Below are 20459 nucleotides of genomic sequence, written 5' to 3'. Positions count from 1 at the left end.
TGTAGTTTTCCAGAGGCTAATTGTGAACAGGTGATGATTTGAGGAAAAATTCAGAAGTCCAACACTGAGCTCAGTTTGAGCTCATTAAGGTTGCTATTCAGCATCAGTAAAATATTCATAATGCACAAACATGTTGTAGTTTTTATAAACCTGTTTAAAAAAAGATAACTCCAAGTAAAATGGAACAGAATTTGGTTTAATGTGTTCTCCTTTGTATGCAAATTACCTCCCAGGAGTTAATAAAGGTAAACACTGCTATCTTATTTAGATATATGTGGCAGCCTGTATGCGTTATATTTATATTTAGTGAACATTACCAATGTCAAAATACATCCCTACATCAGAGTTTGGCCTCATCAGTAGTAAACTCAGGCCTGAGATTAGACAGTGAAGGCTGAGGATACTGCAGACTGTGAGAAGAAAAAATAACCAGAGCCAGGGTCTCTCTCTTCTTCTGGGGACTTACTATGGAAACGTTTAATTTGCATGTGAAGAGAGATGCAGATAGTACTTCAGTGGAGCAGTTAATAGCGACTTCTTTGAGTAAATCTCCATTTTACTCATGTGCCTTTATATTTTGCATCCCTGCATAGAGGGAAGAACCATGCTGCAGTCCCATCTTGAGATGGTAGTGGACAAACTGAGGCAGCAATATCTACCCAAAAGGGCTTGCAGCTGCCCCTGTGGGCATTTACCCTATCCCACTTCAGCCCATGATTTTCTGTCTTGGAGACGAAAGTTTTACCAAATGAGCCTCCTTAAGGTAAAAAATAATATGATTTTTTACTTCATGAGAAAATATACCTTTTCTTATCTAGTGCTGACATCATTTGATAAACTCCTTGCTGCAGGTAAAATAACTGTACAAGGATATTTTTCATATTTTTAAAGGATGCGATATTGCTATTTTTCTTCCCCTTTCACCATAATACCCATTTGCTAGCTTGAAATTAAAGTTAGTTCCTTTGCTGATTATTTTTCTCTGTACTATGCAGGTCGCTAATGAGTGCCAGGCTGCTGGCATGGCTTTATTTATTTATTAGAAAGAGAAGTGCAGTGAAGCATTTAAAAGTCACATACACAGGCCATAATTTTTTGTGTGTGTGTGTTGACACATTGTAATACAGAAATAAAGTTGGGTCATGACACAGGTGTACTTGACTTTATGTAAGGTTTTATTTCATCCGGATGAAAAACTGAAATTTTTCTTTACCGTGAAGTGACAAACCATGAGAACCTTTAAATTGTTGAACCAGCTTTAAGTACTTTAAAATCACTGTGCCCAAGCTGCATAACATTAGTAAGGGTTGCAATGATCCTGTTTCATACAAACCCAGCTGGGGAAGGGGCATATGGCTGAGGGGAGTTTTCCCTCTCGTGCGCTGCTACTTTTTGGAAGAATATTAAAAATAGAATTTGAAGATGAAGCCACGTTTCTTGGGGCACGTAAGCGTGCGATTACTCCAGCTCTTCCTTTTAATTTCTGTCAGCCATTCCTGGTTAATTAACCTATTTGTTCTGGTTACAACAGAATGACAAAGCATTCGCAAATGGTGCGAGATTCCTACATGGGAAGTCCTACCATGTTATTAGGCTTATCGCTTAAAGAAAAAAGGAAAACCAAAAAGAATGCACTGGGTTGGATGCCTTTTTAAGCAAGGGAATTAGTCATTCCTCAGGCTGCGGCAGCTGCCGTAGGAGAAAAGACGATTGTTATATTTTGCATTACTTTCTCTAAAATACTAAAAACGTATCATAAACAGCTAATTGCAGATGTTCTCTGCACAAGTCTGGCTCTATTCGGGGGCTTTACTGGGCAGCTTTGGCCTCGTCGCCTGGTCTTTCTCCTCAGAAATGTCAGTAAAGTCCCTGAATTAATGGACTGTGAAGTGCTTAGAAACATACCGTTTCACAAAAGTATACAGCGAGGATGTGACACTAATGGGAGGTGACCCGTGGGTTTATGACAAAACAGTCCACTCTAACAGCAACAACAACAAATTAACACAGCTTCTCTGCGCAGAGGCTTCAAACAAAGCAACACACAGTGGCGTGGGAGGTAAATAAAGGTGGAATAAGGGAAAAGTGACTAAGAATAAGATTTGTAAATTATTTGTCTATTTACGGTCTCGTTGTCTTCAGGAGAGGGCAGCTGCAAACTGCAGGGTAAAGAAAATTAAAAAGGCAAGGCTCCATTGTAATTGGGTAATTGGAGAAGGAAAGTTAGTAGCGTTCGGAAAGATGTCACATGAACCTAAGTGGTAAATTCCAGGATTTGCTTACATGGATTTGTTTTATTTTAATTTTGCTGCTTAAAAAAAAATAAATATAGATAGACACATACAGAAAAATTTTAAAAATGCAGTGCAACTCCTTCAATCTTTTTGCAATTCTGCATGGTTGAACATTTGAAATGAGTTTGTGTATCACCCCCAGGCATTGATTCAGACTCGACTGGGGCAAAGCAGACTCCATGTGCTTATTTTTATACACGTCATTTGGGAAGTTATATAGCCAAGGGAACAGAAAATGTGTTGCTCCACTGCCAAATTATCCCATATCCCTCGATCAAAACGGGAGGTGATCCTAATCAACAAGTTGTGCGACCTTAGTGCAATGGCAATGTCAGGTCAACTCGAGAAAGTGAAGAGACAGAGCTAAATACAAATAAAAAGAAAGAGAGAGACAGAAAGGAAGAAAGAAACAACCAACAATCCTTATAATTATCATCATCTGCTGCTTTTCCCTCTTCTGGCAAAGAAACACTCCATCCATTTGCAGAAATCGCCCGCGGAAACGTTACATCAAAACTAATCACAACGATTAAAATCAGCTTTTCTGTGCAAGAGGAGAGTAAAAAGCAAGTTGTAGGCTGGAATGAGACTGTTTTTTCCACCAAAAAAATCCGAAAAAATATACACGCGATATATATATATATCTTTCTATATGCACGTTTCGAAGGAGATCAATTTTATGCCCGTGTGATCAGTTAATTTAATTTAACTTTTATTTCGGAGATTGATTCAGACTGGAGGTAGAGACATGAGCTAATTGTATCCTGATCCTTGCCTTGAGGGGTTTCAAAGCCCTGGAGCAACTATTCTCTGTATTTTGCTCTGTCTACCTTAGCCAAGCTATTGCATTTCTCTCTGGTGTAGCGAGGAGAGCAGACCGCTGCCGGGAGAGAGAAATATCGGAAGTGTGAGTTGTGGGGGGAAAGGGGAGAAGGAAGGGGGGAAGGAAAGAAAAAAAAAAAAAAAAAAAAAAAAAAAAAAAGGAAGGGGGGAGAGGAAAAAAAAAAAAAAAAAAAAGAGGGACACTTTGGCGGCTCCGATGTTCCAGGTAAGGGCTGCTCGGGATTGTTGTTGTTTGCAGCGGAGGGTGCGGAGGGACTCGGGCGCCTCTCGCTTCCACGCATGTGCCGGGCGCTCGCACCCCGCGCGGGGACGCGGCGCGGCCGCCTCGCCCGCCGCGCTCCCCCGCGCAACCCGCGCAACCCGCGCAGCGCCGCGGGGAGGCGGGCGGCGGCACGGAGGGAGCGGGAAGGAGGGAAGGAGGGAAGGAGGGAGGCGGCCGCGCGGGGGGCGCCTCCTTTCCCCGCCGCCGCCGCTGCTGCCATGGGGGGACTCGGGCGGCGGCGGTGTGCGCGGGGCGGGGGGGAGGGAGGGAGGGAAGGTGGGGGGATGTGTTCAATTTAAACGTGAGTGTTTCCGCGCTGGGGCTGCGCTGCGCGCCCGGCATTGTTCTCGCCGGGCTGCGGGAGGGGGCCGCCATTGTGTGTGTGTGTGTGTGTGTGTGGTGTGTGTGTGTGTGTGAGAGCGGGAGGCACCTTCCCCCGTGCCCGCGCCCCCTCCGGAGCGCCCCGCGGCGCCCTTTGTTGCCGGGGCGGCGGAGGGAAGGGCGGCCCCGCGTTCTTCCTCCGCGCCGGGACCGCGGGTGCCCCCCGGGACAGACAGCGCTGCCCCGTCCCCTGTGCCCGACGCCGGCCCGGATGAGGGAGCCGGGTCCGCCGGCTAAAAAAGAAAAAAAAACCCAAAAATTAAAAAAAAAAAAAATTAAAAAAGAAAAAGAAAAAGGAAGAAGAAAGCAAGCCGCCCGCCGCCTGTTTCCAATCAGCGCGGTACAAGTTTATGGGAGCGCGCCCCGCGGGCACCGAGCGTGCTCGGACTGTTCGGGGGAATTAAAGATGGGCGAAACGCTTCGCTCTCTGGGCGGCGGGGGCTGCCGAGGAGCGCGGCTGCTCCCGGGAAGGGAAGGGAAGGGAAGGGAAGGGAAGGGAAGGGAAGGGAAGGGAAGGGAAGGGAAGGGGCCGCCCGGTGCCCGCGGGGGGGGCGCGGTGCGGCCGGTGGCTCCCGTAATTGTTGTTCCCGGTCAAGAGCCTGCAGGAAAAGCTGGGCCTGGACCGCAACTTTCCAGCTTCAGCTGCCCCCGAGCTCCCGGGGGCCGTGGACGGAAGGGGGTAGGGAGCTGCGGGCGTGGGGATGGGGAAACTCCGGGGTGACCGGGGGAAGTTGGCTCCTTGCGCACGCTGAGGGCGGCGGGCAAAAAGAAAGGAAAAAAAAAAAAAAAAAAAACTAGGGAAAAAAAAAAAAAAAAAAAAAGGAAAAAAGAAAAAAAAAGTATCGGTTTAATAGTTTGGGCAGCGCCCGCGGAAGGATGCTCGGCCCGCGGAAGGATGCAGGCCCCGCGGGTCGGAGGCGCTTGGCGAAAGTTCCCTTTGCCTATTCAAAATGACTGCGGTGATTTTGGTGTATTAATTGCGCCCGAAGCAAAACACAAAATGTTCTAGCACACGCTAGAGGTCCCTCTCAGAGCTGTCAGACGTGAGAGTGTTTTCAGGTTGGGTTGTTCTTCATTATTTATTTTTCCCCGCTTTAACTGTTTGAACAAAACCGGCTGTCCCTTCAAATGCCAGCGCAGCGTGCTTTGTTCAAACAAGGGTGAAGAAAGATTTGCGACTTTCTTGTTTGTGCCCTGGTTGTTTGGGCATCGGTTAATAAACCGCACTCTTGGAAAAACGAAGGTAAACGGTATTAATTTCATGCAGTGTTTTATGAGTTTTGTTTGAAATAGCCTTCCCGTTTGTTGTTGGGGCCAATTCCAAATTTTGTACTCGGTTTTCTCATGTGAACCCTGCCATAGAAGTAAACAGTGTAAAACTTGAAATAAGGATGCCAGGCAATGGCTTGTGGTTTTTAAAAGAGAAACATGCAAGCAAGCAAAAAGCCAAGTATTAAGATTATAAAGAGTCAATAAAGATGATGGAGGTGACTAAAAATCATTGATCCCGAGAAATTTCCATATCCAGACCATGTTAGAGAAATAATTAGTCCCCCCAATCTTCATGTATTACAACAATATTATCACCATTTTACGGATGGAGAAACTGAGAAATAAAAAGAAGGTCACTGACTTGCCTGAAGCCATATAGCAAATAAAAGATAGATCTGGAATCAGCTAGGACAGATTTAGATCTCTTGCTGATTTGTACTGCTGTAACCATTGATTTCAGTGGAATTCTTCTGGATTTAAGTCAAGTTTGGACCTTATGTGTTCCTCTGTCCCTTAGAAACACTGACTTAATGTAAGTTCCATTTTGACCATGAGTGAATTAGATGCAAGATTTTAGGGAGAGTATTTGGTGTACATCCACTTTTGGAAGACACATTACTGTGAAATTTTAGGATTCAGTTGGCTTTTGATTATTCTTCTCTTTTTTTTCCTCATTACAGTTTCATTTGTCACCTCAGTGTAGTTCCCTGGTTGGGTTTTGATATTGTGGGCTTTTTTAAATGAAGGATTTCCTCATGTCTAGTGCAGTTTTTTTACTCAGGATTCTGAGAAGCATTTCATGCTAAATGTCTCTGAATGAAGCCTTCAGTTTTTTGTTGGAACACCCTAAGAACACCCTAAGATTTTGCATGAGGAATACTTCCATTCATTGCAGATCTCACTCGGGCAGAAATGAAAAATTGCATGAACGTTGTTTGCAAAAAGCAACCAGGCTTTCCCCTGCAGAGTAGAAAGGCTGCATGTAGAAGACTTGCTCTTTATTGGATTATGGTAAGTTTATGTATGGAGAAAATGCGATGTGAAGGGAAATATTCACTGATCATAACAAATGTTTGTACATTATTCAAAGTGGGATCTCCCACAATTAACGAAATACCAAATCTGCCAGTCACAGTCAGATAGCATTTCACATGAGCCTAGCTGGGAAGGAATGATAATTTCTGCTTTCTCTATTCCAACTACTTTAGAAATATTTTCAGGATACCATAAAGCAGACACAGATGTACAGATTGTGGTTGTAGTACTTTACTCTTCATCTATTTATGTGTCCTGGTATATACAAACTGCCTCCACTGAAGCACAATATGAAGTTCCTGCTTTCATGTCATCAGATGAATTTAGGAAGATGCTGGTACTTCAGGGAGCTGACATTCCCTCAAGTGTTGCTGACATCGCTGCATTGAGGGTCTGACCTGACATCCCCATGTGTGGGGAAGCAGGCACAGAATTTGGGTGTAATTAAGACTATTCCACCCCCTCCCCCTGCTCCAATTTGAGCTTATATGTCTGAAGTAGAGAGCATTTAGTTGGGAATTAGCTCTACAGAGTGCATATGGTTTGTTTAAGACCTTGTACAGGTTCCCTGGCTGAGCAGAGGTTTAACTGCCTGAGCTTTCGCCTCCTTTCTCATGTTCTGTGCAGTAAACTACTGTGCCTCACTTGCAGAACATGTTCTACTCTTCTCTTGCACCAGAGGAAAAATAATGTTGATCAGAAGCAAATTTTAGCAGAGATGCCTGCTGTTACTTATTTTGGATCCTTTTACGCTGTTGCAGCGGAGCCAAGTTGGATCTCCTTCCAGGAAATAAATTTAGTTAGTTGTTGGTTTTTTTCTGACAGAAACATAATTCTTACTCTGAATGGAATCTTTTCTGTTGGTCTGTGTTGCATTTATGTTTTCTTTTTACAGCCTGGGTAAAATTCATCTCTGGTATAGTGCCATTGACTTCTGTGTTGTTTCACAAAGCATTAATTTGTTTTTCTGTGTTAAAATACAGATTTCTATTGTCCCGCTTTCCATAGAATACGTTTTTTTTTTTTTTTTAAAGAAATAAGTTTGATTTTAGAAGGAGACCAATATAAACTGTACATCTTCATTTTTATTTTGCCCACCTTTACTACTCGTGCAGGCAGAGATTTCTTCTCTTCTTTCTCTACTGGCAGAGATTAGGTTGATTATGTATGTTTAGAGAATGTCTAGGGAGGAGAAGGGAGTAGCTACTATCTTCCTAGCTGATAACACCTTCAAAAAAATCTAGAAGTGAAAGCCATTAGCACATTCCATATTGATGATGTATGCTGTAGCTTTAATAATCTTGGTTTCTCTAATGTGCATTTCAATCATGCTGTTAATCCAGTAATCAAATGAGCAACATCCCATATCCTAATGAGCCAAAGCTGATGCTGTAGAAAGTTCAGTTGTAATCCCGTGTTTATGAAGCGAATGGCTCACCTGATAACCTCTTCCTGACAGCTCCTCAGCTGGCTGCCTTCCCCCACGGGCGCTGGAAGTCAGGGTTTGATGTGGTTGGCAGCTTTGTGCAGACTTTGCAGGTGGTTTGTAGGCAGCCGAAGTCTGCGGGTGAGGGATGCAAACTTTAGGAGTGCTTGCTGGGACAAAGGACAACTCACCCTGACAAGTTATTTAGTGGCTTTTACTCAACTAGGCTTCCTTGCCCAGTGCACTTATGGGTAAGGAAAAGCCTTTAAAAATACCCCCAAACTTTAAAAAAACACCTCTCAACAGCAGGGTTGCTTGAAGATGATAGGAAAAGGAGTTCTGTCTCACACAGGTTAATATGGCTCTTTCTGCTTCTCATTCTCAGACAAGACCTTTACATCTGTGGTTGTTCCCCCTCAGCCAGCGTTTATGACTCAGTTCTGCCTCAAACCTCAGGCTCAGGATAGGCATCTATGGGTTTTCCCTTATTTTCCCTGGCATAGTTCAGGGTGATTTGCAGGACAGAGCCACAGGCATGTGGATCCCACTTCTGACTGTGATTGTGGTTGCCTCTATCTAACAGGCTGCTGCTGTGGGAACAGAACTGCTGTACTGGGCTTTGTCACACCTCACCTGTCAGCTTTTAGTTCTCACAGGTGATCTCTGAAGCCTCATCATGATGGGATCAGGCAGAAATGATGGGAGGTTGGCTCAGGCAAAATATCTCCAGCAGACAGGAGGAAATGTTAGTATTTCTGCATAAGTCACGGCTGAAACCTAATCTGTAGCACAGTGTGCATCTCCAAGCATTCATCTTTGAGGAGGGTGAGCTTGAGCTGGAACCACAGCTAGAGAAGGCTGACTGGGGAATGGACAGTCTGTCTTTTGAAAGGAGATTAGAAAAGGCTTGAATGTCCTTTTTAGCAATGCGCAGTCTGCAAAGTGATGTGAAAATTCCCTCCCAAGTCACACAGGTAGTGAATCCCAGAGAGGAGAGAAGTAGCTATTCAAGCTAAATGACAAAAATTGTGGATATAAACTGGGCCTGTTTAGGCAATAGTTTCCCAGAACACTTTCATATGCATTATCTAGAAGATGCAGCATTTAAAGTGAGACCTTACATTTGGTAATACTCTGTTTTGTGCATGCCTTTAAAACCTGGGCTACTTGGAGAATATTGCCAAAAAGGTACCTCTGTGACCTTAGTTGTGAGCAATAGGCTATGATTGACTAAGTTTTTCATCAAGGTTTCTGTCAATGGACCAAATAGCTTGCTTTTTTAAAAAATATACACATTTATATATATGTGTGTGTGTGTGTATGTATAGATATATGTATCAACAATCAATTTCCATACCCGAAAACCACTATTTATTTTGAATATTCCTTAGGTAGAAATTTGAAAAATGCCAACTGGCAGAAACCTATTTAAAACACAGAATTTTTCATAGAAAAAAAAATCAGTATCTGTTTTTATAATCGGTGAAAATTTTGCATAAGTTTTGTCAATGGAAGGAATTTCTGATTTGCGCTTCACATAGGGTCCTTAGTTTATTTTCATTCCATCTAGAAAACTATTTCTCTTTCTATAGTTCTTAATTTTTTCCAAATTAAGCCTATAATGCTTACAGTTTTCCTATGATTTCTTTAGTGGCATTCACTTTATTTTCAACACGTTCTGTAAGAAGAAGGTGGGAGATTCAGCAAAGAAACATGAGCAAAAAGCCCATTTTTCTTTTTCTTACTTCCTTACAAACTTAACTTAAAAACATCCTCTCCATCATCCAGTCACCCAGTCAACTTTCAGCGTGCTGATTTGCTTTCATGCCCGGTCTGTAAATCCTGGTGGGGCAGGACCATCTCTCCTCCTGCAGCAGAGCACAATTAATTCCACAATTAATAATATCTGCTTGTCATCGGTGTTGCCAGGAGAGCAGGGAGAGGAGAGGGCAGGAGCGGCAGCTGATGAGTACAATAACTCCGAGTAACTGGTGGAAGCCAAGCCGAAGCAGCTGCAAGTTTGCTTCCTAAGAGCACTTTGCCTTAAAACAGCTTTGTTTCCCTCCCTGAACTGAGCTGGCAGCGGCATTAGGTGGAAGGGGTGCTCACAAGGGGAATACAGGTCCATCAGCATGATCCCAGAGCTGCCAAGGGAAGGAGGGAGGAGCGCCAGGACCTAGGGAATGGAATGGAATGAAATATGGGTCTCTAGCTAAAATACGATGCGAGTCTCCCCAGAATGCTTTCTAAACAAGGCAAGACTCCCCAAGAGGTGAAGTTGCCCTAACAAAGGTTGATGGGCCGTTCAGCACAAGGGACCGGTGCTGAATAATTCACAGATCGTTATCATTTCTGTAGCCCATTATGTACCCATTACACCCAATCCTTTCTAAACACTAACGGGAGATAATCCATGCGCTAAGGACCACTCACACAAGGTAAACAGACATTCCTGGCTTGCCACTAACAGGCAGGTGTGATTCCATTTATCCGCAGCAGCCTGTTCTGCTCTAAGTGGGACGGCAGGAAAGGGATTTGACAGGCTCAACATCTGTATGGGAGAGGGCCCAGAGCGATGGACAGCAGGGCAGCTGTCCCAGCTGGTGGCTGTAGGTGAAGTGTGATAGATGAGTAATGATTGACTCTCACAATTAATAGGCAATTATAATGTATATACGTTAAGAAAAGTTTTATAGATTTATAGTTATGTTTTACCCCCTCCCGTGGTTATCAAGGGACAGCTGGGGTTGAGACATCTGGGAGGGCTGGCTTGTTAACATCTGTATGAGGGATGTGATCGCTTTGCCCAGAGTGATGGACAGCAGGGCAGCTGTCCCAGCTGATGGCTGGAGGTGAAGGCTTGGAGACCCTTACAGGAGAAAATGAGAAAAGGGCTGACTAAATGGGCAGAGGACAATTTACACCCTGGTTATCAAAGGGAGCTCACAGATGCAAGGAAGTTGGGGAGAGCCTTGAAGAAAGGTGAAAGTCCAAGGGAGGAATTCAAACAGAGTCAAAAGGGAGAGCTGGGGCAAGCAGGACTCCAGCCTGTGGGGCCAATGGGTTTATTCTAGGCATTCAAGAGATGGTCACTGACAAAATGCAGGTGAAATCTTACATGGATCTGCAGCTTGGCTCTGGAGGAGGGGGAAAGAAGCAGTGGAGTTCAAGATGGCTGCAGATGTGAGCTGAGAGACAAAATGAGAAAGTGCAACCTGCCATATCCTCCAGCTTTTCCTTGCAGTGGCCTCTGTGGTACAAAAATAGTTTGGGATTCCTGAAGGTAAAATGAGGATGTGATTTTTGCTATTAGCAGAAAACTGAATTTCTGAGGCTGGTAATGCTTTTTCAAGTAAAAGACGTCTTGAGGAACCAATATGCAGGAGTGTCCCTATTTGGGAAGAACTCCGGTCAGGAATAAAACTGTTAGCTCTTTCTCAGGGAGAGAGGTGATCCTTTCAGGGAGAACTGTGGCTTTGAAGAAGCATTTTCTTTAACTCAAAAATCTGTGCTTATTACTGGCTGCATACAGTCTTTCCTTTTTTCTTTAGTCTTCCTCAAGTACTTGCATCAATGTCCTGCAACTGAGAGTTCCACAGGTTGCTGAGAGATAAGCTGTGGAGTGATATCCTTATTCATTTATAAGCTAATGCCTTTTTTAATTCCATTAGGTGCCCTCTTGTTTTATGAAGGGCATCTGATTTCTCCTTCACACCATTCATTATTTTATATACCTCAATTCCATCATCTTTTACTGTTTTCCTTTCTAAATGAAATAGTTCTGGTTTTAATCTTTTTGTTTAGAAATACCCCCACATGTCTCTAATCTTTTTTGTTGCCTTTGGCTATCTAGTGTAGCTATCTATCACTCCCATCTTGCTTCTCACTGGATCTTTTAAAGCTAGTTCCAAAGTCATCAGTGTGAAAGAGACTGAAGGATTGTATTGTGGTTAAAGTACATTACTGAGACTCCAAATTTCTTCTTCCAGATCTCCTGCCCTATGACCTTAGACTAATCACTTGGCTGCAGAGTTCCACAGTTTCCCTTTTAGTTCCAGAAAATACAACAGGGAAATCTCAAGCAATATATGTTAAGTGTTTCTCCATGTCTAGATGGAAATTATTCTAGATGCATAGCCATGTTAAATGTAGTGGTTTTGGTTGTTTTTCCACAAGGCAGCTGCATGTCTGTTGAAATTTGTAACTTCTCCCTAACTCTTTGATTGTATGGTGCTTGACTGTTTCCTATTTGTTACACTCCTCTGATATTAGGTTCCAAACATATTCAATTAAGTAATTTCTTTTTTGTTATTTTATGGTGAGCTTTGTATGGAAAGTATGAGTTGCTGGCAATTTGGGCCAAACAGACATTTGACTTTCATGTATCCTTGGGGGTTTGGAAAGTCAGCGCAGTTCTGACGAAAGTGAAAAACAGGATGGAATTCTGACATTTTACATGTAGGACACAGCCTGTTCCTGGGAGACACAAGGTACGCCCAACTCCCACTCATACTTCCCACGTGTGGGATCTGGACCAAGGTATTGCTGGCTTGCCTCCAGCCTACACAAACTGATTATCCACAACCTGTCAAGGCTCTCAAAAGGAGCATGAGACTCACCCATCTGGCTCCCTCCTCTGACGTTTACAGCAGGGCCTGGCTGTTACATATTTTTAGCACCTCTGTCACTCTCCAAAAGCCCACATCAGGTCTGCACACCTTGCTGCCTGGGTGTGGCATTTGGTGCCTCGTTTCTGGCACACAGGAGCCAGGAGCACTCCGGATGGGTGTACATGGGGCTGTCACAGCCCCACACTCCAAGGAATCTCTCCAGCACACACCTTCCCAAGTGTCATCGCTCGCTGCAAAAAGGTCATGTGTCAAGCAGTGGGAGGAGAGATCTATGAGGTGTCTGAACTAGAAAACCTTTCTTTTAAAATCTTCTTGTGCCACAAAAGATGCTGGAAAAATACACTTTGATAGGATGCTATTCCAGCAGAATGACAAAAGCAAGCTGCTTGGACATTTGTAGCATAAAACTAAGGAAAACTATATTGTTCTTTACACTGATTTTTTTTTTTTGTCTGCTTGTTTTCCCCCTAGCCCCATAGCTCCGTTTTTTTTTTTTTTTTTTTTTTTTTTTTTTGACTTGATGTCCCTCTTTCCCTTTGTAAACAGATAGTCAGCTCCTGCTTTCATGAAGCCCCCAGACAGCACTGTCTGCTCCTTCCACTGGAGCTAAAGCCTCTGTACATATTCCTGTGCAAGCCCAAGGAAATTTGGTGCTCTTGTGGTCTCTGTGAAAAGAGGCCAATCCTGGAAGACTCCTGATAACCCCATTCAGGTTCGATAGCCTTGTTTGTGTGATTGAGGATAACACATAAGGATGCTCAGGGGTGTTGAGATATCAAGAATATTTGCAGCTTTCAAAAAGAAAAAGGATGGTTTGGATTTTGGTGGGGTTTGCAGTGCTTTGTTTCCCTTATGCCTTATAGCTGGCATTTTGTCATAGCCTTCTGCTCACTTGCATTCCCATGACACATGAACATGCTCAAAAAAACTTCCTGTGAGAAGTCAGTGGGCTTCATTAAATTTTCAGAGTTTAGAGCTGTGATCCTCTTTGCCCCTCTCCACGGGCGGCTGGCCCTGCCAGATTCTGATTGCTTATATGAACATTTGATAAATCTCACTGTGGACTACATTTGCTCTTTCACCCAAACAGTCATCACACACATTTTCCTAACACTTTAAAATTATGCCTGCCAAACATTTTCTGATGTAAAGTTAAAAGCCATCTATTACTGAAGTGATTTTTCAGCCCTTGTGGGCATGTTTTTCTTTCTTCTTTTTTTCCTTCTTGTGTAGTTCAGATAGTTTCAAGCTCTTTTAAACAGGCTGCCAAGGGTCAGTTACAAAAAAAAAATGTCTTCTTTAGTTTTCTCCTAAAAAGTATGGTGGTGCTGTTGTTTTCTTTTGTGCAACCCCTTTCAAAGCTGAATTCCAGTGAATGTAGTGTTGTCGTATTGCCATGGCCACAGAGGACTTAATATAAAGCTGGAGATTGCTGCTTATTCTCTGTAAAGGTGTCAGTCCTGCACTTGCATCAGGAAGGAGACTTTTCCCATTGCCTTCAGTCAGCCACAGCCAAAAAGGGCCCACCCCACCATGCTGAAGTTGATGACACTGTCTGAAGTCAGTGACACTCTCTCTGAAGTCAATGACACTCTCTCTGAAGTCGGTGACACTCTCTCTGAAGTGGCCTCCACCGTGTGCAGTGACTTTTGTGCCCTGCTGTGCTCCTGAGATGCCCAAACTGGCAATGAGGTTTGAAGGATGCACAGCTCCCCCCTGGCTGCCGTGTTCCCTGCAGGGAAGGGAAGTGGGATGGAACTGGATCCAACTCATCCAGACTTGGAGCACTCCCAGGTTCCCCAATCTAAGATGGACCTGTGTGAATTTGGTTGCATCTTTGCAGTCCAGTGATCTGGTGTCACTCATAGCCAGGCTCTACATGCAAACCATTTGTTCATAGTCAGAGCTTTGCCTGACCCTTCCCTAATTTTTCCTCCCTGTACAGATCATATTCCTCCTGTCATGAGTGAGCAGAAGGCAAGATGTCACTTCTTTCCTCCCTTTCCTCCCCTTCTCAGTGCTCCGGGCATTTTCCTTTAAATGCTTCTATTTTTCCTCTGGGTTCCAGAGCTGTGCATGGTTTTTGAAACTGATTAAAGCAGTTTGTCCTACCATGGCAGAGAGATGCTAAAACAAAGCATGTGTGTCTCTTGGTCTTGAACCAGGATTTTTCTTACTCTTTTTTTCCCAGCTGCTTGTTTAGCAGACATGGTTAAACAGGATCATCATGGTGTAAAAAAAAACAAAGCAACTCTTACCTTTCTGGATACCACCAGCCTGATAACACACCCAGCTTTTACCCAAAACCCTGCTAGTGCCCTTGAACTCACTGAAGCCTGCTGCAGCATCGAATGGTCTGACCAATCTGAATTCATCATTTCCCTTCAAAGTGCCTTGGCAGGACCTTTATTTGAAATCGTATTTGTTGCTTGTTTGTGTCACAACTGCACTTCATGCGGTTTCTGGAAGTGTAGAGACTTGGGTCTGGGCCAGTCCTAAATAAAGAAGCTACTACACAATTACCCCCCCAGCCTGCTCAAAGACAGGAAATACAGAACATCATATAAAGCCTCCTCGGGTGCAGATAGAAGCCTAATAACAATATAACACTTAAACTGCGCTGCAATTAAAATATAATCCTTAAAATTTCTTGCATTTGGAGGGAAGAGAGAGCTGGACAGAAGTGCAGAGAAGGAGTCAGAAGTGGAGGCATTACAAACCCTCAACATGGAACTACTTAAGCTTACCATAATTGCATCACAGAAGGTATGCATACCCTGAAACCAAAAAGGAAGAAGGAAGGCTAGAAAAAACAAACACAGCATGATGAACCAAACAGGTAACCTTCAGGAAAAGGAAATCTAGCCCTGGCTAACCCAAAAGACAGGAACGTAAAATGGCAAGGGAAAAGGAAGGAGAACTGAGAGGATATTTCAAATGCAAAGAGACACATTTCTACAAACAAACGAGAAATTAAAATATCTAAAACTGAATTAGTGAATTTGCTGGATCAAAGGAGCAGTTAAAAATGACAAGATACAATTGTAGAGACTACATTATATCCTCCCATCAGTCTTTACCAATTGAAAATGCAGTCAGTCTCTAGATATTCCATTTAATTACTGTAGATGGGTGCCTGTCAAACACTGAGGTATCAGAAAAGAAACTGTAGGATTGACATGCTAAAGTAACAAACCTCCCAGAGCAGATGGCATCAATCAAGACTGATAGCTGTTAACAAAATCATGCAAGTTCCCTTTACAAATAGGCTATTCTACTATACCAAAGCAATGGATCATTGCATGTATTTTACTTTAAAATCAGGATCATCTCAGCCAAATGAAAAAGAAAGAAATATTGAGGTATATGTTAGCAAACTAAAAAAATCTTCTTAATGCTAAGCATGGCTGATCCAGTAACAGTGAAACATGCCCTAAAAAAATCTTGAAGTTCTCAGTGATTATGGAGAACCATTTAATAAAAAGTTTTAAGGAAATTTCAGAAAGTCTTTGATTGTTTATCTCAGAAGATGTTAAGAAAATCTAAATCATGAAGTGAGATGTGAAATTCTGCCCTAGATCTGTTTTACAAAACAAAGGAACTGTTGCCGGAATGAAAAATGAAAGGTTGGCAAGGAAGCAAGTAGAATGCTTTGATGAATTATCAGAACAATAAGGTGGGACATATAAACATATCAACATTGGGAAAATTATCTGGCCCCTTGGTCATCCAGGGAGAGATGACTGAAAAACTTGGGGTACCAAATAAACTGAGTTGAAGAGGAAAGTGGCATTAATTTTATTGCTTTGCCAACATGGAAAGTGCCAAATATGAGAGGAAATATTTTGTGTTCTCTGAAAACACTCTCAGGTTATGAAAAACCTCTTAAACCCTCTTACTTACTGGTGCTCCGTCCCTTGGAGGCAAAGCTGGAGAGGCTCCAGGCAGCACCAGAGCCTGGAGGGCAGCGAGAGGGGCTCCCTTAACACAGGCAGGCTCCTCACCCGAGTGAGCTGGTCTGGTCACCCTGCTGAACAAGAGTTAAACACAGAATGGACCCAGAATGCACCAAAAGAGCTGGTTTGTTGAGAGAGGAAACAGAACATATCGTAAAAGTAAATTATATAATCAATTGGGAAAATAAATTCAGTCTTTCATTTTGCTCCGCCACAATATTAGGAAATGTTTTGTGTAGCAGTGTTAGTTTGTAAAAAAAACCCCAGTGTTTTCCTTGAAGATTCAGGGTTTTTTTAATTCTTGGCTAGAACTGGCTGCTGCATCACTCCTACCTATTTCCATGTTTATTTCCATGTTTATTTCCCTGCCTTTGCATACTGAACCAGCCAGGGCAATGATCTCACACAGATCAGAAATGCAAAAGGAAACATAAAGCCAGAAAGTCTACAGCTGATAAGCGGAATTCCATTTTGATACTAAATGGAAACTCCATGGTGCAGGATGGAGTAGATGACCTTTAATGATCCCTTCCAACCCAAACTATTCTATGATCTGAGGATTCTATAACAGACAGCAAATATAATTGAGCTCAGCATGGACTGGCACAGTGAGGTTCACCCAGGGTTGGTCTTTAGGAGAGAAGGCTGTACAAAAATGGGACTTTGTGCCTTACAACAAAGCTGTGATCCAGTTTTAAGGAGAACTGTACTGCAGCCTTCACATTTTTTTTTCCTATAAAAATGACTAAATTTTGTAATCCAAAGGTTCCTTTCACTGCTCTTGTGCATTTTCCTTCCCTTACTCCTGCAGTGATCATGTTCTGCTGCAAAAAGTGTTCAGTTTGTTATGAGTCATTTGGAATTTTGTCAGTCCTGGAGTGGGCAAGAAAGAAATGGAGAGATGCTTGAATAAAGAGAAATCCTAATTTATAGAAATGAATAGGACATGATTAAAGCAGTGAAAAAGTTCCTTTCATCTCACACCAAATACAGTATTTGTGGGATGTCAGGATTATGAATGTCTTGTGAATGACTGAAGTTCAAAATGCTTCTATCTGTAATTTTGCAGCTAGTGGCACTTCAGGGTCCAGGAGTCACCAGAGGAAATTACAGAGAGGGAAATAATTTAGAGAAGAAACTTATGACACAAATCACAGCCGAGAAACAGAATTTAGTTCCAACATGCAGTACACGCTTTAGTCTGCAAGCTAAGAAATAATCATATGAAACCTCTCTGCCTTAGCTGATCTACAAATAAAATCTATTTAATTCCTCCACCTTTACCTGGCAAAGAGTAACATTACAGGTAAAATGGTAGATATCTTCAGGGTGATATTACCAACACTGATTAATTTTTTTATTATCTAAAACAAAACAAAACAAAAAAGGAAAAAATAGATGGCATTTTGTTCTTCTTAATCAGTGTCCCCAGTGGGTGCTTCTGATCTTCTCTAACAGAGTATTTTAGAAGAAACTACATATGAAAGCCCAGGACTTGACTTTTGTTTTTTATAACAGGATTGATAATCTTAGGTGCAGAGCTAAGCTCTGAGAGCGCTGAGATTCCAGGATTTAGAGGCCACCAGAAAACACAAAACATTCAATATCCAATGCCTTCCCACAAGCTCTCCTACACAGACTCCTGGGCTAACACCTCTTGCTCTGTGTACAGGAGAAGGGCAAGGAGGAAAGTGAAAAGCCACATTGCACAGTTTTCTGTTCACAAGCACAGACTGTGTAACCTCCACAGCTTGGTGCACATCTTTGTGTATTCTGGGATTAATGAATGGGGCATTCATGTCTGCCAGTCACAAAACAGCAATTTGCAAGCTGCTCCAAGCATCCCTGCCTGGGTTTTGTGAAGGTGATCAGAACCTCACAGGATCAGACATGCTGGACAAAAATTGCTATATTTAGCTATCCACAGGGAGTTCCCCTGTTGCCTTGGTTATCTAGTACACCTGCAACTATATGTAATACTGAAGGCATTTTCAAGTGTTGTCAATAACTTCTTCAATCCATAAAGTGATCAGAGAGCAGAGTGAAACTCCTTGCTAAATAGAAAGCACAACTGCATCCCAGCAGACTGACAAACAGTACAGCAGGAGTCACTGTCCTAAGGCAAAGAAATGAACACCAAGGTCTGTCCAGAAGTTAAAACAGAGCAGGTGGAACCTTCCCTAGTCACTCACAGGGAAGGACGTGGTTGCTCAGTGCACCATGCATTTGTGAATGGTGGGAGCATTATGAGCAGACAGTTAAACAAGGAGATGTATTTTTGTGCTCTGTTCTGAGTGAAATGAGAGAAACAAGTTCCCAAAAGGCACAGAGAGTCAGCCATAGAAGTTGTGGGTTTGTTTTCACTGTGCTCAAACCTTTCTTTTCCTGTGAGCAGATGACAGCAAAGTCATCATAAAAATTATTATTATTATTTGAATAGAAAACCTACAAATTAATATAATGTTAGTAATTATATTGGCCACCTATCCTGTTGCATTTTTTAACAGCAGATTTCAAAGTTTATAAAAAATAGGTGTTTTACTTTGAATGCATTTTCCAGAGAGGAAAACTGCTGCACAAAAGATGGAGTGACCTATCCAAATTCAGCCAGGAGGCAATTGGCTGAGTCAGGAATAGAAACCAGAGTGCCAGCCCAATGAGGAAGGCATCCTAAAACAAATGGAACCAAGCAGAAATGGGAACAATGTCCCCACATTTCAGCAGTGAGAAGTGCCAGCTGCCTTATTCACCATTTCTTTAAAATATTAGCACACACCTTTTTTTTTTTTTTTTTTTTTTTTTTTTTTTTTTTTAAGATGAGTATTTAATTAATTACTGAACTGGCTCTGCCATTCCTCCACAGAATGAAAACAAGCACTTAAACAAGTCTCTCCTGTCAACCCCACCCAACACCTACTCAGTTACAGCAGATGGATGAGTGCCACAGACCAGATGTCAAAATGATCCCAAATTTGAGGCTGCACAAGAAACTGTAGCATGCTGCAGAAAAGAACTGCTCCCACAGTAATATTATTGAAATGCCAGGTTGCACTTATCCCTCTTAGAGGTGATGTGCACAGAACCCAGACAGCAAAGGCTGTAGCTGCTGCCACAGCCTCCTGAAATCTTTCCATCTCTTTTGTAGTCTTGCCTAAATTTTGTTGTCTTCTGAAAGTGGGAAGGTTTGCTGGGAAAGGAGATAGAAATATCCCGGCTGGAGTCCAAGAGGGATGAGATGAGTGTCTCCTCTCCTTGGAACAGCTTTGAATACACCTGCTTTGTAAGTGCCTAGTAAATAGGGCTGCTTAGGAGGCTCCTGGTTGCCCTTGGACATCAGCCTTGAAGGACAGGTGATCTCTCTTCTGAGACACTTAAGGTCTTCTCCTTGAAGAGATTCAGATGTGGTGTGGACAGGGATGTATGTATGTGAAGAAGGTATGAAGCTTTGACATTTACATAGGTGCCAGCTTCATTCAAATGCTTTATGTAATGTTGTATCCATTGGCAACTTTAAGCCTGAAGCAGTGTCACCTTCTGGGCAAGCCTGCGGGCCTTGAGGTTGGATGGGTGGCCCAGAGTTACTGGGCTTACCAAGGAGGTTGGTCACCCTCTGGGTCTGTAGCTTGGCGTGATGTCCTGAGCCAGGAGAGCCTCCCTGGAATTGTGGAGCATCTGTAGTTGATACAGAACAGTTCAGATGAGCTCCAGACATGCCTTTGCAAGCCTACTTTGACTTCTCCCAGAGCAACAACTCTTGCAAACAAAAACTTGTTCAGTGGGACTGGCACACTCATCCCAGAGCCCTGCCATACTCTCAGCAGTTCAGATAGGAAATATGTACAAAACAGTTGTCTGACGAGAAAAGGTCTGTCAAAACTGAAGGTTTTTGCAGGAATTTTTCAGTTTTGATTAAATCACAAAGGGCAAACCCTTCTTGGTTAAACTGAGTGGACAAATGATCTAGAAGTACCAAAAGTCTGCTGATTTGAACAACTACATAGGAGAGCCTAAACACCTGGAACCTGTATGAGACAGAGGTTCACCCTTCAGACCTGAGAATGGTTTTCCTTTTGTCCTAATGGGGATTTGAAACCTCAAAACTATAATTTCCCAGATATGTACTTGCTTCTGTCACACTGTCCCTATGCTGGAAGAAGTATTTTGGATACAGGAAAGGGAATCCAGGGAGATCATGGATAACACCGTCTTACTAATTTTATTTTTGAACCTCTGAGTGTCTCTATTTTTCAGAGTATTTAGCATTTTGCAGCATTCTGCCCCAGTTACATGTAATGAGCACTTAGCTCTTTCACAAATCTCAAGTCATTACAACCAGACACCTAGAGCAAAAAAAAGTAG

General features: G+C 42.8%; 1 protein-coding gene across 1 annotated transcript in view; it reads left to right on the top strand.

Annotated features, from left to right (window-relative positions):
- Nucleotides 1-3078: 3078 nt before the first annotated feature.
- KCTD1 (potassium channel tetramerization domain containing 1) overlaps nucleotides 3079-20459 on the top strand; it is a 103098-nt gene continuing 85717 nt past the window's right edge. Inside the window, exon 1 of the mRNA XM_063167785.1 lies at nucleotides 3079-3201. The gene's annotated coding sequence lies outside the window, so the exon portion shown is untranslated. The remainder of the gene's footprint in view (nucleotides 3202-20459) is intronic.

Source organism: Melospiza melodia, chromosome 1, assembly GCF_035770615.1.
Source record: "Melospiza melodia melodia isolate bMelMel2 chromosome 1, bMelMel2.pri, whole genome shotgun sequence".
Classification (NCBI taxonomy): domain Eukaryota; kingdom Metazoa; phylum Chordata; class Aves; order Passeriformes; family Passerellidae; genus Melospiza; species Melospiza melodia.
The sequence above is the reverse complement of the archived record's forward strand: the minus strand, read 5'-3'. Positions and strand labels throughout refer to the sequence as shown.